Source organism: Humulus lupulus, chromosome 7 (assembly GCF_963169125.1).
Source record: "Humulus lupulus chromosome 7, drHumLupu1.1, whole genome shotgun sequence".
NCBI classification, from domain to species: Eukaryota; Viridiplantae; Streptophyta; class Magnoliopsida; order Rosales; family Cannabaceae; genus Humulus; species Humulus lupulus.
Window position 1 is genome coordinate 26,940,893 of NC_084799.1, and position 19,417 is coordinate 26,960,309.

The window sequence follows — 19,417 nt, forward strand, 5'->3', positions numbered from 1 at the left end:
GACAGTCTTCCTCCAAGTCAAAGAAGATGCCCCCATAGCCCTTCCAGCATAATTCGAATCCTCCAAGTGCCTTTAAGACTCCACATGTTAGAGATAATTTATTTAACAAGGTTCTTGGGCACTTGTTTCCTTCCAAAGAGTTTAGCCACAACCCCTATTTTGACCACCTCTTCATTAATCTCAATGTCAGCTTCCAGCTCCAATGATAGTTCCTCAATGAATCTCTTGCGCAACTCTTCAATCTGTACAGCTTGTTCCTCACTAAGTCCTCAGTTGATGTGTAGTCGGCTTTATCTCTTAAACAATGGATAGAGTTCTGCAGTAATGCTACTTCTGGTTGTTGTTGGTTCCCATCAATGCCATCGTTATTGTCCATCTCCAAAATGACTCTTTCTAACTGAAAACGGGAATAACTGAAAAATAGTCTAGGATAATAATAACCCCAGGCTAGGTAAAAGGATACAATGAAACACTGCTTGAAAAACCTAGAAGATCAGAGTAATAGCATAGACCATGCTAACTGTTGGCTTTCCAACACCTCACTTGAGAGGAAGGTTTGCAGAGACATACTTGCAGACACCTTACTTGAGAGTAATTAATGTATTTTATTAAGATGCCCTATGAGAGTTGGGAGTGTTAAAAGTGTCAATTTTTTAAGAAGTTACAACATTCCTAATTTAGAAAAACAAGGCCTAAGCTAGGTCCGAATTACCTTCATTTAACGGGCTTGGCATAAGAAGTCTCCCTGAGGTTTGTCTTGTTTTAGACTTTTAGCTCTACAACTCGCAAATGCTTATAAATCTCTAGCATCATATACCGATACTATTTTCTTATGAAAATCACAAATCTTTTGATTAAAAAAAAGTAATATATAAAAGTAGAAGCACAAATCTATTATACTAGACAATAATATATACACGATAAAATGTGCTAAAATTATTGAGGCCAATTCTATAACTAGGTAGCAAGTAAATAAGTAACTAATTGTTAATATATTTTAAAAAAAATCCAGGGTTTTTAATATGAGCAGTGTTAAAAATTAGAAAGAAAAAAAATTAAGGGAAAAATAAAAATAATAGTTATTTTATATATAAATTTATGAATTGGAAGAAATAGGAGGTCACCCATTCGCCCTCTTTTTGGTTTCGCCCATGTATAATAATTCTAAGTGTTGTGAATTACCATTGTTGATGAAGATAGTGTTTGTGATAGAAGGTTGGAAATTTTTTATTTTATATTAAAAAAAACAAAAACAGAGAGAGGATTGTTGAAATATTGCTAAATCAAAAACAAAGAAAATAAAATGAAGATATGATTTTGTGGGCTAGCAAAATATGTAATTTTTTGTCTATTATGTGTGTATTCACGTTCGGGGCCAGCAAAATGATTAGTGCTCTGTGACTCTGTATTTTCACTAGCCCAATAAAATGAAATTTTTTGATATGTGGCCAAAAAAGATTTATAATCTCATCTAAAATTGAAGGTTAATCGGGTAATAAATTAATATTTAGATAGAAGAAGAAAAACTCGCTTCAACGTCAGCGTGTTAGTTTATGTTCGGTCTTAAGTCGCAACACATCGACTAAGAGCACTCCTGTAGAATCTCTATTCAATCCTTCAAAAAACATTACCTAAACTTCCATTTCTTTATTTTACATCAAATATTTACATTATATCATACAACAATTTCTTTAAATGATTTTATTAATTAAAATAATAGATAAAATATAATAAAATATTAATTAATTTGGAGAGAGAAAGAGAAAAAAGTACATAAAAACATTAAAAAATATTGAAAGATGCTTTAAACTTTGTTCTACATGTAAAGCAAGGGTAATGTAAAATGAAGAGTGAGTTTAAAACATCCGTTGGAAGCATTTTCAGTCTGATTCTTCAAATTTTGAAGAAAATGCCATTTTAAAGCATTTGTTGGGTGGCTCTAAGAGTACTCACAATAGCTTCTTTAAAAGGCTAATTTCTTTATATTAGAGAAGAAAATGGTACAAACGTAGAAAAATAACACTACAAATAGAAAACTTTTACATAATATATTTTAGAGAACGATATAAAAAAAAATGGAATACAGTGCTTCTCTAAATTTAGAGAAACATTATTCATGCCTAAATAATATTTTATTTATATTTGATTGATGTTTGATTATTATGTATTATAAATATAGTAAAATAATATATTATTTAAAATGATATTTGTGGCATAAATACCTAATGTATTCTCGTTTATACACTTACATACCCAAACTTTCTTTTTATGGTAAAACCACCCAACGTTACGTTTTTCTTACAGCTGTCACCATCAACTCTGTTAAGTGCCATGTAATGCCCTACTAATTAGGGTCCGTTACCAAGTGTGTTTTAACCAGTGCTGGATTTGCAAAGCAAGTCATTTGGACTAAATATGTGACTAAGCCACTAAAGGTTTAGGCATAAAAACTTTTGGTCAACTCATAAGTATTTTTATTAACTTAAAAGCACGTTTCTTACACAAGATCCCAAAAACAACAGTGTAAAAGTTGATTACAACACTCAAGTTACAAAATAAGCCTACCTAAGCAGAAAAAGTTGAGTTCATCCCTAGTTCCCTTGAACGCTCGGCCGTGGTGGTCGAGTGGACTGCATATGTACATGTCACTGCTATTGCCCTCCGACTCATGGCTGGTTGAGCTTCTCTTTACCTTTACCTGCACCACAAAGCACCTGTGAGCCAAAAGACTTAGCAAGAAAACACATTGAACAGTCCACATCGTAATATAACTATCAAACAGTAATAACTGAAACAGACGTATTCATTATACAAGTTCGCAGCCATGGGGTCACGCAAGCGCGTGTTGCACTTCCTTTCAATTTGTTGGCAACCGAGCCAGTCAAGTGCATGTTGCACTCCCAGGGTGGCCCAGCCATGGTGGCCTGCACTCCACGTGCACAATGCCAATCTCAGCTTATAAACTGAGTCCTTTAAGTCCTTGACTTATAAGTCAAGCCTCACATGCCTCCGACTTGTAAGTCGAAGCTTTAGGACTCTCTACTCACAAGAAGAGTCTCTCGAGTCCAATATGCCCTCGACTAATAAGTCGATCCCCATTTGACAACCTAATAACTCTCTGGTTTATAAATCGAGCTTCCCAGTCACAACAAACAATCACATATCTCATATAGCATTCATATCAACAATTGCAATGCATTATAATACATTCAAATAGCAGCCATAAGCATAACCCTAATTATGCACATTCTAGTGTACCTTTTCAGACATTCACAAACATAATTATAATCATATTCATCAACAGAGCCAAAGCCTTAATCATATCTATAATCATCATTGAATGAGCTCTAACCATGCATTCACATAATGGGTGCAGTTTTCTTACCTTCAATCCGAATGCAAGTTACCAGCGATGCCCTTTGAGTACAATCCCTGATTCGAGCCCTCAGCGTAGCCCTAGTCACAATCATACTTAAGAATTTCATCAACAATTGGAGAATAAAAGTTTCCAGACCAAATCCTAACCTCCGGGATGTCTTGCGACCCCGAGCCCAAATGGTTAAGTTCCCGATCTAAAATCCTCATTAAGGCCAAAAATCCCCTTTAGAGCCGCGGCCCCATGGACCCATGCCGCGGCCCGCCTCTAATTCCAGAGGCTCGGCCTCCCTGATCACCAGACACGCGCTGCGGCCCTGCCCCTGTGGTACCGCGACGCTCCCTTGCCACTGAGCCCTCCTGGCTCCCATTTTTCTTAGAGGGTCGCGACTCACCAAAAACAAAGCCGCGACCCAGCCCCTCGAACCCAAAATTTCTGGGTTTTTTCTTTAGCTAAACCCAAGTAAAAACCACCCAAATCCTAACCTCCGGGACATCAAATTCCACTCAACAAGGAAGTAGAATCGACCCCGAGCCCAAATGGTTAAGTTCCCGATCTAAAAACCTCATTAAGGCCAAAAATCCCCTTTAGGGCCACGGCCCCATGGACCCATGCCGCGACCCGCCTCTAATTCCAAAGGTTCGGCTTCCCTGATCACCAGACACGCGCCGCGGCCCTGCCCCTATGGCGCCGCGGCGCTCCCTTGCCACCGAGCCCTCCTGCCTCCCATTTTTCTTAGAGGGCCGCAGCTCACCTAGAACAGAGCCGTGACCCAGCCCCTCGAACCCAGAATTTCTGGGTTTTTTCTTTAGCTGAACCCAAGTAAAAGCCACCCAATTCTATCCCAATCTTCCAACACAATTCCCATACTTAACATACTTCCTTCCTGCAACCAAACCTAGCTAAAACACTGAATTAAAAACCCATCAACAATCCAAGATTCTTTCCCTAACTATCAAACATGCAAAACTTAAACTTCAGTCAATAATCACATAAATTTGATAATTAAACCTTGAATTAAAGACCTTACCTCTGCTATATTGATCCCCTTGAGCTAATCTTCTAGTTCCCCAAGTTTAGCACCTTAATTCCCAAGCTTTGATCTTCAATTTCCCCAAACTTCTTCCAAACCTTCAAGAGATAGAGAGGAAGTAAGTGAGCTGCTGAGAATTGAGTTTCCTAACCCTTCTGATACGTTCCCAGCCCTCCTAGTCCTATACTTGGACAAAATTGACTATTTTGCCCCTTGCCCTTAGCCTATTCATCAAGTTCTCACAAGGGCAATTTTGTCCTTTGTCTCAAACCCCGCTATCGACAACTTATATCATATAATTTCCATTACCTCCAATATTCCCACATGATTACCAATAATTTCCCATTACCCGCTAGTTCCCGGTAATGTACTAAATTACTGAAATACCCCCAAGCTCACCCTGGGCCGAGTATAAAACCCCGTTGTGGCTTTTTCGCTAACTTGCTCATCGGGATCGCCTCACGGCGAGTAATCCAAATATATCCACATAATAATGTGGTCTCAATTACACAAACACATATTTAATATTTCTAACATGCAAGCATAATTATTGATGGACCCAAAACGGGTATGTTTTAAATATTTATACTCGCAAGCGCACGAATCGTATTTATAGAATAGTGTTCGTGTAAGCACGAGGTCGAACCCAAAGGAGTTGACTTAAATCAAAAGAGAAAACTATTTTTACCAAAGTGAAATAAATTTCTAACCTAGTTCCAAAGATTGATGTGTTTTGTTTTAAAATAAAGAAAGAAAATACTAAAAAAAATTAAAATAAATAAACTAAAAAGATTTGTTTTTAATAGTTATTTATAAAATTATTAAGATTTTAGAACCCACAAAATATAAATAATAATATTTATTAATATGTTGACTTCCCAATTTTTAGTGATAATTGAAATTAATCTAATTACCTTTTCCAAAACATTATTCTTCCTTTAAGCTCTCTTTAATTCAAAAAATATAGATTTTCCTTCACTTCAATAGTATAACTTTAAAGCATTAGTTGTGAATCAATTTAATGAAACTACAAAAAAATCAAATAATGTTATTTCTAAAGCAAAATATAGTATTTTTGTTCTAAGCATTGGATGTGAACAATTTAATGACACATCTTAATCAAAGAATACTATGTTTTTGCACAATTAAGAACCAAGTAAAATATGTTCTAACAATCTAAAATACATGATATTATAGATGAAAGAAATATTTAGAAGAAGAAAAATCATAAACTTTATTGCTCATTTTGGGAGGTCAACATAAAATAAACACTATATAGTTATATCTTAGTTCATCCTCCACCTTAATAATTTTAAGTGGATTAGAAACCCATAACTATCAAAAACAAAAATAAAAATTACAACATAAATAGGAAAATTTGGAGGAGGAACCTCCAAATTATTCCTCTAAAAATACATAAAAACTAATCTAAGAAAAGAAAAAGATGGAGAGAATAGAGAGATGGAAGAAGTGGTGTAAGAGAAGGTGTGCTTGAAATGGTGAAATGAGACTCCTATTTATAGATAAATTCTTTGGTAAAGGATAACACTCCTATTAGTCTAAAAAAAAGCACATGGATTCATGCTCAAAATTGTCATCTTTTCCTATAGTTACAAATCCAATGGTGGAGAAAGAAGCACATGGATTGATGACATGGCATTGTCAAGAATTGGATTGGGCCTTTCATTTTGGGCTTGCTTTCTTCATTTCTTTATACCAACATTTTATCAACATTTCATTTGCCCCAACAAATACACCTACATAAAGAAATTAAACACACATAAATTAGTAACAACATAATTAAACAAAATAAATACAAAAAATAAATAAAAATACATAAAATCAAAATAAAACTAATAAATTCAAAATTACTTAAAAAATTGATAAATTAATTTAAAACTCAAGAACTAAGCAACAATTGACTTATAAAATGTGGTAAAATAACTCTATTTTGTAGAGTTATCACACCCCCAAACTTAATGTTTTGCTAGTCCTCAAGCAAAAGAGAAATTAAAAACACACTTTTTTTTTTTTAATTGGAGATATCAAATGTTTTCCTCAAAAATTGCATAATGAAAGTAGCTCAAAGAAAATTATGAAGAGACATTAAGCTCATGTAATTAATCCAATAGTCAATCTTGCTTTCAACAACTAATTTTCAATATGGAAACACAAAACTATTTACCAAGTAATCATGTGGAATTTTGGAAAAATTTATGCAAAGATAAAATAATTAAATCTCAAGGAATGATGAATTATTATTTTTTTGTACCAAAGTCCCATAGGTTCGTTTTTCTTATCTCTCTCCACTAATGTAGAACAACACAAAATCAAGGATCAATAGGACTTTATAGGCTTGTAATGTGCGGGTAAAGAAAAAGGTGAGAAAAATGATATTGAATTTAAGCTTAGATCACTTATTCCTAACACATGAGTATTTCCGAACTTTTCACTAGACATCACAATATTTCAAGTATACGCCATAACATTTCCATAGTAATTCTTTCCATCCATTTGGAATCTTTAATTTTTTTTTTTAGCTTGCCACAATATATATATATATATTTTTTTTTAAGATGTGGCTTTCCGAATTTCTTTCCTATTTTCACTTTGGTAACAAATCAAGATGCATAGCTCTATGATATTTTCTCATGTGTAAAGAATGAAATTTATGAAGAAGTTTTAGATTTCACATATGGGTAAAACAATAACAAGGCTCGTGTTTGGCTCAAATGGGGTAAACTAGGGAATAATGTGCGTAACGGTGATTAAGTCAAAAGGCTCAAACGTTCCAAAGATAGCCTAAATCATTTCCCTAATGATGTGCTTTTCTAGGATTTCGCCTCAAGAGATAATTAATCGAATTCTAGGACTTGTGAGATTTACAAAATTTTATGCTTATATAAATTAATCTAAATTACACAAAAATTCTTAGAAAGATAGAAAGTGTTCTTTTATGAAAAATCTATATTTAAGCAAGACTAACCCAAAGATTAAAAATAGAGCTTAAGAAATATTCACATTTTTCTAAGAACTAAATTCAAATTCAATTTATCATCTAAAAATGAAAAATCACCAATTTTTTTTTTTTGAACATTTTATATAAAAAAAAAACACACAACACTACCCCCAAACTTAAACAAAACATTGTCCTCAATGAGCAATAAATTTGAAAAAGTTAAGAAAACTCCCTTGAATGTATGCTTTCATGATTTGGCTCCTTCGTTTTTGGGCTAAAAGTTTCCTTCAAACTTATTTGAACTTGAAAAACATGAAACAAACACACAACAAACGTGAAATACAAAATGGAACTTGAAACTTATGGGTTGCCTCCCACAAAGCGCTTTAGTTTATAGTCTTTAGCCCGACTATTTTTTTTTTTTTATCCTACACCCAATCGATGGTGTAGAATTTCATTTGTAGGGTGAACTATAATGTTGATGCAAATGCCATAAATGAGAATTGAAAGCATCACACCTACAAAATAATTAGAGACATGCAATTTTGGTGGCATTTCAATGAAGTAAGAAAATTGCACATCTTTTTTATTCTCCTTTGGACTTTGAGTGAATATGTAAATTGGTTCAACTATTGGCTCATGAAATACAACAATATCTTTTTCTTTTTCATCATGAGCCACAACAATCATTTCATCCAACTTCTTAGTTTCAAGAATTGGTTGGATGCTTATCAACGGTTCTCCTACAACTTCATTCATTTTTTCACTCTCATTTTGACTTAATGGGTCGTGAATGGGTTGACTAGGAAGAACTTGTTTTTCTGACTCGATCATAATAGTTGCAAGTTGACTCATTTGTGTCTCAATTTTCAAAAGGGATTGAGATTGATGATGCAAAATTTGTTGGGTCAACTGCATGAACTGTTGTAGGGTATCCTCTAGAGATTGATTAATTTTTGGTTGAGGAGGATATGACAGATCGGGTTGGGCATAACCCAGATTAGGCGTGTTGAATTGATGCACATGGTTCATTGGAGACATGTTTTGACTCCATGTAGAATTTGGATTATAGGTGGGATCAAATGGGATTTCTGAGGAATTCTCATAAGCATGCACATCATTGGTTTCATTATAATCAAAGTGCGATGATGCATAATAGTTGTACTCAGGCTTCCAACTAAAATCAATGGGATTTTCCAAGGGATGACTACAATTCTCATGGTGATGAGAGTGAAATGCACTATTTATCTCCCTATGGTCATCTTGAGTTTGCCTAGCTTGTAAGACATCTAGTGTTCTAGACAAATTTTCTATTTGAGCGTTGATGTCTTCTCTTTCCCTAGGATGACATGCATTGTTAAAATTCCTAGTACTATTCCAAGGGCATCCATTTTGGCTCATGTAACCTATGCTACCAATAGGAAACATGGCAATAACTCAATGACAATTTTTTTGTGAAAATCTCAAGAAACCTTTTCTGATATGGAAGGTCAATTGAAATTGCAACCATAGAGCATAATTAGAATTTCAAGAGATTTAAATTTTTTTTTTTTTTTTTGCAAATTAAAATTACAAGAAATAAACATAATTAAATAACAAAACAAAATTAGCAAACATAAATGAAAAATAAAATTAAATGACAAAGACAAGAAACATTTTCTGATGTGGAAGATCAGTCGAAACCGCAACCACAGAGCATACTTAGATTTTTTTTTTTTTTTTTGACAATAAAAAATAAAATAACTAGTAGAAGAATTTTACTCACCTTGACACAAATTGTTTCTCTTCTTTGCAACTCCCCGGCAACGGCGCCAAAAACTTGATGGACCCAAAACGGGTATGTTTTAAATATTTATACTCGCAAGCGCACGAATCGTATTTATAGAATAGTGTTCGTGTAAGCACGAGGTCGAACCCAAAGGAGTTGACTTAAATCAAAAGAGAAAACTATTTTTACCAAAGTGAAATAAATTTCTAACCTAGTTCCAAAGATTGATGTGTTTTGTTTTAAAATAAAGAAAGAAAATACTAAAAAAAATTAAAATAAATAAACTAAAAAGATTTGTTTTTAATAGTTATTTATAAAATTATTAAGATTTTAGAACCCACAAAATATAAATAATAATATTTATTAATATGTTGACTTCCCAATTTTTAGTGATAATTGAAATTAATCTAATTACCTTTTCCAAAACATTATTCTTCCTTTAAGCTCTCTTTAATTCAAAAAATATAGATTTTCCTTCACTTCAATAGTATAACTTTAAAGCATTAGTTGTGAATCAATTTAATGAAACTACAAAAAAATCAAATAATGTTATTTCTAAAGCAAAATATAGTATTTTTGTTCTAAGCATTGGATGTGAACAATTTAATGACACATCTTAATCAAAGAATACTATGTTTTTGCACAATTAAGAACCAAGTAAAATATGTTCTAACAATCTAAAATACATGATATTATAGATGAAAGAAATATTTAGAAGAAGAAAAATCATAAACTTTATTGCTCATTTTGGGAGGTCAACATAAAATAAACACTATATAGTTATATCTTGGTTCATCCTCCACCTTAATAATTTTAAGTGGATTAGAAACCCATAACTATCAAAAACAAAAATAAAAATTACAACATAAATAGGAAAATTTGGAGGAGGAACCTCCAAATTATTCCTCTAAAAATACATAAAAACTAATCTAAGAAAAGAAAAAGATGGAGAGAATAGAGAGATGGAAGAAGTGGTGTAAGAGAAGGTGTGCTTGAAATGGTGAAATGAGACTCCTATTTATAGATAAATTCTTTGGTAAAGGATAACACTCCTATTAGTCTAAAAAAAAGCACATGGATTCATGCTCAAAATTGTCATCTTTTCCTATAGTTACAAATCCAATGGTGGAGAAAGAAGCACATGGATTGATGACATGGCATTGTCAAGAATTGGATTGGGCCTTTCATTTTGGGCTTGCTTTCTTCATTTCTTTATACCAACATTTTATCAACATTTCATTTGCCCCAACAAATACACCTACATAAAGAAATTAAACACACATAAATTAGTAACAACATAATTAAACAAAATAAATACAAAAAATAAATAAAAATACATAAAATCAAAATAAAACTAATAAATTCAAAATTACTTAAAAAATTGATAAATTAATTTAAAACTCAAGAACTAAGCAACAATTGACTTATAAAATGTGGTAAAATAACTCTATTTTGTAGAGTTATCAATTATATTATAATACAATTCACATAATAACTCAATTATTGCCTCCCGGCCTCCTAATCCAGGCACTAAACCACATTAGGAAATTTGGGATGTTACATGCCACTTCTGTGACGCCCTACTAATCCAGGACCGTTACATTGTGTGTTTAAAATAGTACTAAACTTGTTAAGCGGGTCATTTGGACTAAAAAATGTAGCTAAAATTAAATAAAGGTTTAGGTATTAAAATTTTTGGTCAAAATAATTAAACTTTCCATTAAAACTTTAAACATTTACAAGGAATCCCAAAAATAGTTTAAACAAAACATAATTACATTTAGTGTTCTAAAAAATAGTCAACCTAAGCGAAAAAATGGACTTTTACCCAAGTCCCTCAAATATCTCGACTTTGACGGCCGAGCAGGCCGAAGATGTACGCGCCGCTCTAGAGCCCTCCAACTCATGGCTGGTCCACCTTCCCTTTGCTCTTACCTGCACCACAGAGCACCCGTGAGCCAAGACCCAACAAGAAAACTCAACTAGGCATAATAAATATTCAGTTAAACATAAGCGATAAATGACATGCTTCACATATTATAAAACAAACTCATGTCAACTTCTAAACAATTTATACGACCTATGTCGAGTGAGTGCGTACCGTACCCCCATAATGGCCCCCCCATCGCAGCTTACATTCTGCATGATTATCACCAAATACGGCCCATGCTAACCAATCACAAACAATTACATGACAATCAAATACAACAAGTACAAATATGAAACAATGGTACGTAACCCTAAACAAATTCAGTGCACGGTTATAACCATGTTAAGATACCAAAGTCGATGCCCTACACTAGGTACATATGTCAATTTTCTTACCTTGAGTCTCGTGCTGAAGATGGAATGACCTCGAGTGCGATCCTTTCCCCGAGCCCCTCAAAAACCTTAGTCACAACATTGATGACACGCTCATTAGGAACTAGGTCCAATAATGGGCTCCAAAATTAAACCCTAGCTCTTGGGGCCTCCAATTCCATTCAACACGGTAATGGAATCGTTCCTCAAGCCCCCAAGTGGGCCCCCAAAACAAATCCTCAAAACCCCGAGCCTAATCCCTAAAAATCATAAAAACCATGTTTCGGGGCACTTGGTCCAATCGCGCTAGCCCTAGCGCAGTCTCATTGTTGCCCAAAATCCCTGGGTTTCTAGGACACTAGCGTAGTCGTGTTGTTGCCCAAATTTCCTGGACTTCTAGAACACTAGCGCGGTCGCACTGTTGCCCAAAATCCATGGGTTTCTAGGACACTAGCACGGTCGCACTAGGTCCCTAGAAACCCAAATCGTGCCAAGATTTCATGTTCTTCCCCAATTTCAAAACCACAACTTTCAGACCCAAATTCTCGACCCCAAACTAGATTTCCAGCAATTTTACACAAATTTCAGCCTCAATACAATTCACACAACTTATAAACAACTTCAAGACACTAATAAGAACTCCAAACTTCTACCTAAAATCACAATTTGAAACTTTAAGTTTGAAACTCAAACTTTTACTCAAAATCCAAAAATCCACACTCAAATTCATGCTTCCAATCCAAATTCGAGCTTCAGTTTTGTAGCTTAAATAGTTTCTAACATCAATACACACATCCTGATAGCCGCAAATTTCCAAATTCGGAACCCAACCAAAAACCCCAAATTTGACCAAGAACACCTCAAAAAGATGAAGAACCAAGAAGAATTTTACCTCTGCTTGAGCTTTTATTCCGAACCCTTGTGCCAAAGGTGACCTTGGTAGCTCCAAATCCTCCAAGAATTTCTTAAAAAAGAAAAACTCAAGAACTTGATCCTTGGCCTAAGTGTATAGTCTTGTATGAATGAAACTATTCTTGTATAGTCTTGGCCTAAGTGTATAGTCTTGTATGGGTTTGAAGAAGGAAACTAGAAGCATAAAAATGAGTAAACATGAATGACCAAAAGGATATCAACACCTATCCATTTTGTCTAACTTTAAGGTCAAAAGAACATTTTGCCCCTTGCCTTTATTAACCTCAAAACTAACCCCAAGGGCATTTTGGTCATTTGCTAAAAATCTAACTACACCACTAATCTCTAAATTTATCAACTAATCCATCAAACATAATTATTCCACCAATTAATTTCATTTTACCGATACTCTCAAAATACTATAAATTCCCAAAATACTCCTAAGCTCGACCCAAGCCGAGTATTTATCCTCGTTGTGACTTTTTCGCTAAAATCACTCGAAAGGATTCACACGTGCCGAAAATCACACATATCCACATAATAATGTAATCTTAAGCACATAGCACATAAAAATTACAAATATACCACCAATGGGTCAGAATTACGAAAAATGCCAATTTCTAACAAAAGTGGGTCTATAACACATTTAATACACATAATCATGCATACTCAATCATATAATACTATAATTCACATAATTACCACCGTGTGTCTTCCCGGCACACTAATCAAAGTACTTAATCATATTATGAGTTTTTGGACACTACAACTTCAGATAATTAAGTTGCCACATGTCACTCTATTATTGACCCACATTATATTTTTATTAAAAAACTTATAAATTTATTTTAAAATTATAAAAAATAATTAAAATAAATTTTAAATAATAAAAATCTAACAATTAAAATAAATAAAAACTGGTTTTTCTCTATCTCCTTCCTTCGTCTTCTTCCCCTCTCTCTCCCCCGATATTTCTCTCTCTGCTTCCTATCTTCTTCTCTCTATTCTCGCTTGTCATGGTGGTCGAGATCACCCACTGTCTCTCCCCGATTTGTCTTCTCTCTCCTTACTCACTCACTCTTCTCTCTTCCTCACACTGCTTTTTCTCTTTCTTGTTCTCTCTCCTATTCTTCGTCTTCTTCTCTGGTAGGGGCAAAGCTTGAATTCATACATCCATGGCAGAGCTTGGAGAGGGCGAAGTTGTGGTTGACGGTGAGGGTTGTGTGCGACGGGGTTTCGAGATGGTTATGCGTGCGACTGGATTGGCTGGGTTAATGGAGTGGCCACGACAAAGCTTGAAGGTTGGGCAAAATGATTACAAAATATCCATGGTTGGTTTATTTTGCTTGTTCCTAAGTTTGGACTTGAATTAGGTTCAAAAAGTGGGTTTGTTTTTGCTTGATTTTGGATTTGATTTTGAATTGATTTGATCTAATTTTTTTCTTTATGATAATGAGTTATTATGGAAATTTTGATTTTGATGATTGTTGTTAGATTTGTTGTATTTTTTTCTGAGATTTAATGATGATGATGATGAAGAAATCTGAGAGGGAAAGTGAGAAAATAGGGAAGAAATGGTGGTTTTAATTATGAGATTTTGCATTTTTTTCATTATGAGATTTGATGATGATGATAATGATGAAGAAATCTGAGAATGGAAAGATGAAGAAGAAACTGGGGGTGAGAAGGAGAGAGATTGGGAGTGCTATCCCTAAAAAACACAAGGATGACGTGGCGAATGAGAATGCAACACATGACATCACAAATCAGGGAAAAAATGACAAAGTATTGAGAAAAGACTGACGGGCAAAAAAGATAGGTCCAGGACCTATGGGGAAGTCGACCAAGCCTAAACCCCCCTAGGGGTGGTCATCCTGATCCCTACCCCTAAGCAGGCCCAAGAGCCCTAGGGGTGGTCGGCCTGACCTCTACCCCAGGGGTGGTCGGCCCCAATGTGTCAAAGAGAGTTGTTGGCCTGACCCCTACCCCAGGGGTGGTCAGCCCACCCTATTCTTCATAGGGTGGTCGACTTAAGCCCCTAAGTACACTTCACTGAGAAATACTCACTCTCGTTCAAACTGATATCAACAGGCCTAACACCAAGAAAGTCACAGGCCGAACACCCAGAGGATCAACATGTCCAACACCCAGAAGGTTACAAGCCTAGCACCCAAGCTCGGGTCATCAGTGTTAGGAAAATATGTTGCCTTAATGGAAATAGGTAAGAATATTACAACTCTAGGCAATATATTACAAATAAATATAAATTGATTAAATAAGGTTACAACTCTATAATTGAAAGTACAAATAAAAAAAGGAAGAAGAAGAAGAGAAGAAGAATATAATAGTGAAAAATACAATTCTAAGCAAAAGATTACAGTAAAGGTGTTTGAAAAAAGAGAAGATTACAACTTTAAACAAAAGTTACAAGTAAATAGAACAAGAGAATAAGAAAAAAAAATAGAATAAAATGTAAGAACAGAAACACAAGTAAACTCTCACTTACACAACCTAAGTGAAGAGGGTTGGTGATCACCAACTTGAACAAGGTTTAAAACCTTTGTCCAAAAGCTTATTTCCCCCTAACTCAAGCACTAAGGGATCTCTCTCACATTAAAGGAAATGCTTTATGGAATTATCAAGCCTCAAGGTGTTTCTAGCCAAGTGCTCTAATGGATAGAAATGTTGTGTCTTTCAAGTGAGCTATAGGCTCCTATTTATAGAGTTTAGAGACACTCTTTGAATTTCAAATTCCACCAACCCCCATGGCTGTTACCAATGTTTAATTGGATTAATATGGAATTAAAAATCAGATTTGGGAGTTATTTGAGTTTTTTGAGCCGTTAAACAAAGATTAAAAAAACTGAAAAATTGGTCAGATTTACACCAGTGGCCACAACCAGGGACATCAGTGGCCGCGACCACTGCTCTCTGTCCCACAGGCCGCAGCCACCAACTTCCTGTGGCCGCGGCCATTGACCATTTTCAGCACACATTTTTGTGTTGTTTTTCCAAACGGTTCTAAACCATCCCAAATGATTTTGTAACTCTCAAAACACATTATTGGGGTTAAAATCATATCTCTAACAGTCATTTTACATATGGATTTATAAAATTCATCTCAATATTGTGTAACACTAAATTTACACAATAAAGGGTAATATTTGGAAGTTACAAATTTATAATACCAAATATGTTACATATTTGGATATATCACATATATCTAATATTGTAACTCTCTATTATATGTTACAATATGTGACAAAGACAATATGTGACACTCTTTGTCACATTTATTTAATCTAAAACATTATATTATAATATAACAATCAGGCCTAGCACCTAAGTCTCACATACCAACAGAGACTTAACATCTTCCCAAAGGTTTCTATCGTGCATTATCCACAACGATCTAGAGAAACAATGAGAAGACCCACGATCTCATAACTATGGGGAAGTGGACACGTATCTCCACTACCTGATAACCGTGTACCAAACCATAATCCCAGTATTACTGGTCATGTAACAACCCATGTGTATTATAAATAAAGGACCCAGGGGTTCATTTAAAGGGATCTCTTTTACTGAAATTTTGGGAGAAAAATCATTCTGACGAGTGAACTCATCAGTTCGTACTTATAATTGTCGAGTAATTAAATACTAAAAGCTAAGTAGATTAGGTTATTACTGTTCATCAGAACATGGCTAAACCACTATAAAATTCATGTGTGTTTATTTAAGATAATCGTACTCTGTCGTTTATTCTATTTATTTCGTTCAAAAAATGTTGTATACTGTACATACGACCGTTGGTCAATTTCACAAGTCAACAGGGAGAAAAAATAAAATAAAAAACTTTTGATATTTTTTTAGATTTTTTTATTATTTAAATTTTATTTTAATTAGTTTACTAATAAAGTAATATGTTTTTAATAAAAATATAATGTGGACCAATGATATAGAAGAAAAGTTGTTGGGAGTGGCCTAAAGGCGTGAACTACTGCTCATAAGTGTCCTGAAGGCAAATTTGTGCATGGGGATGGAGCCAAAGTTCTTAATGTGAAAAATTAATTGTATTTTCTAATTTCTACAAGAAGATAAATGGTTATTTTCTAAAATTCTTGGATTGTATTAAAAATAAATATATAGGGAGCGACTACAGCGCACCTTCTTTTTTTGCAACACTGGTGCATCATTTTTCTATTTTCGGCACCTGGACAAATATAATCCCAAATTTTTTATATGACGGTGTACATTGTAGCTATCTAGAATATCTTACAATTTTTTAAGAAATTCCGAATAAATTATTGTACCGAAAACAGGGTCTAAACTGTCTATTGCATGGGTGCCTGTTTTTTGTGCACGTGTGTAAAATTTGATAGTTTGAACCCTGTTTTCGGCTTCGTAAACTATTCAGAATTTCTTGAAAATTTGCAGGATATTCTAAATAACTACAATATATATTGTCATATAAAAAAAATTTGGGATTATATCTATCCAAGTGCCGAAAATAGAAAAATGATGCATCGGTGTTGCAAAAAAAAAGGATGCGTTGTAGTCCTTCCCTACATTATATATATATATATATATATATAAGAAAATTTAAACAAAAACTCCCCTCTCTTGTACATGGTTACGTGCTTGCTTGGGCGAAACAACAACCACAACTACACCAAGGTCATACTTCGTGAGCAAGTCTATCTAGAGGGCAATCTCAAAGGAGCTTTCTAAAGTGAGTGTGAGGTAAGGGTGTTCATTGGATCATATCCAATGGATTTAAACCCATTAGATCCAATCCAATTATCTATTGGATATTGGATTTTTACAACTATTCCAATCCAATTGAATTGAGTCAACTGATCCGATCCATTGGATGATTGGATTGGATCGGATCGGCTTCATTCATTGGATGCATCCCCTCATTATTTATTGGATCGGATCGGATCCATCTAATCATTTAGAGTCTTTTTAAATCTAATTGTCATGTATATTTCAATTATAAAACACACAAATTACTCATCCAAATGAAAAAACTATTTAGTTATAATAATGTAGAAGCATACAACACAAATTCATCTAAATTAGAAGCATATATGTAATTGGATGGTTATTGGATCGGTTCGGTCAGTTTTTATTAGATGTTAGACCCCCATCCAACAACTGATCGATCCAATTTGAATTTTTAAAAGTTACATTCGATCTGATCCAATAGTAATTGGATATCCAATTTTTTGCAGTCGGTTGTAATTTGATTGGATATATTCTGCACGTCCCTGGTGTGAGGCCATCATTCTGCCACCATTACCAAAAAATAGAACTAAGATGAGATTTGGTTTGAGGGAATAAAAATTGAGGGATAAGAATGAGAATATAAATGGAATGGAATAAAAATTAATATAGATAAAAAAATTAATTATTAAATTTTTTAAAATTTTACATTAAAATAGTCTTTCTTTTAATTTTTAAATGGAATAGTCATTTCACCAAAATGGTAAAAAAATCATTACATTCAAATCACATTTCAATACTCAAAAATACTACCAAAAAATTATAATGAAAATTGATTCATTTTAGATCAATTTCATTCTATTACACCAACCAAATATCATCCAAGTGTGTGAAAGTAGGTTTTAATCGAGGTGCCCTGTCAATTTTGGAGTAATGCACGCAGACAAAAGCTTACTATTATTGTACTCTTTGGGAGAAACGAAAGATCAATCAATCAGAAATGGAACACAATATTGTGGTCCACCAAGAGAACATATAAGCAGGGTCCTAGTTGGGTAAGTAGGGGACTGCCATTTGTATAAATATAGATGCAAATCTTAGAAATGACCAAATCACATTCAAAACTACTTGTTTTACTTTTATTATTCAACGTTTTCATTGTTCATACTCCTCACAACATTATGGACGCTTTGATCGAGCAATAGACAGGTCAGTTTGCCTTGGCTTGCCCCTATCCTCATTCCCAACAACTTTAGCTGGAGTCACATGGCTCCTCAATATGCTTTATAAATGACTGTTTTTTCATGATCATGTAGAGAGTTATATGTGAGTAAACTTGTTTGTGAGAGAAACTATCAAGTAGTTCATTGAAAGTTTGGTGTGATTTGATTTTGAGTGACAAAAAATTTACTTTGCAATAATTTCCTGCCACGCATATTTTTTGGTATAGTTTGTCTTTCGACAAACGTACGGTTGTAATTTTCCATTGTTTGAGAGCTTTTATGTAAATATTTGAGTTATTAATTCTTCATTTATGTTTCTCAATTATTCTTTGACCTTTTTGTAATGATGGTTCTGGACAAATTTTGAAATAGGTCGACATTCCTAGCTTTATTTTTTGAATTTGAGACTAAAGTGCTAGTAGTAAACTAAAGGTTTTTTTTTAATTTATAAATGGTGGAGATGAAGCTGTTATAATTAATACACAATGAGCACTAAATAAACAATAATCAATATCAAATCATGCTCATGAATTTCCATGATCAAACATTTTATTTAGGATATTAATATAATAATGTACGTACCTCCAATTATCGCATTGATCTCTAATAATCATGTTGATTACACTTCTGTGATCTACACATATAGAGAAAAGGAGAGCTTGAGAGTAATGAACACTACTCTATCATTCTCTCTACACCATAGCCACACTCATTCCACCTTAATCATCAATCAAGAGCACAACCCTTTATATAAGGAATTATGGGCCAATTGGGCTTACATGTCCAATGTGTGAGAATTAGTTGTCTTGGCCCAATGGGCTGACCAAAGACGTTTTAGAGCGTGTCCATGGACCCCGGGCATGTTAGTACGTTATGTCCATCCCATTATGGCCCGATGGTAATATCATACATTACCGATTATATAGTTATCATTACATGCTAATACCGACACTGTGTGAGCAACACTTAATTATGTTAGTCCATATAAAATATTCTAACATAAGCTACATGTACAGCCATAAGGAAAGCACTCGAGAATGACAACCTTGAAAAAAAATTTGGGTTCTTTTTAAGAAAAGAAATACATTATGAAGTCAGTTAAAAGGAATAATTGTGC

General features: G+C 34.0%; 1 long non-coding RNA gene across 1 annotated transcript; it reads right to left on the reverse strand.

Annotated features, from left to right (window-relative positions):
* Nucleotides 1-5,104: 5,104 nt before the first annotated feature.
* On the reverse strand, nucleotides 5,105-10,595 carry LOC133791019 (uncharacterized). Its single transcript, XR_009874104.1, has 2 exons — nucleotides 9,134-10,595; nucleotides 5,105-6,166 (listed from the first exon to the last, which is right to left on the reverse strand). It is a non-coding gene; the product is annotated as an uncharacterized LOC133791019 (long non-coding RNA).
* Nucleotides 10,596-19,417: the final 8,822 nt, after the last annotated feature.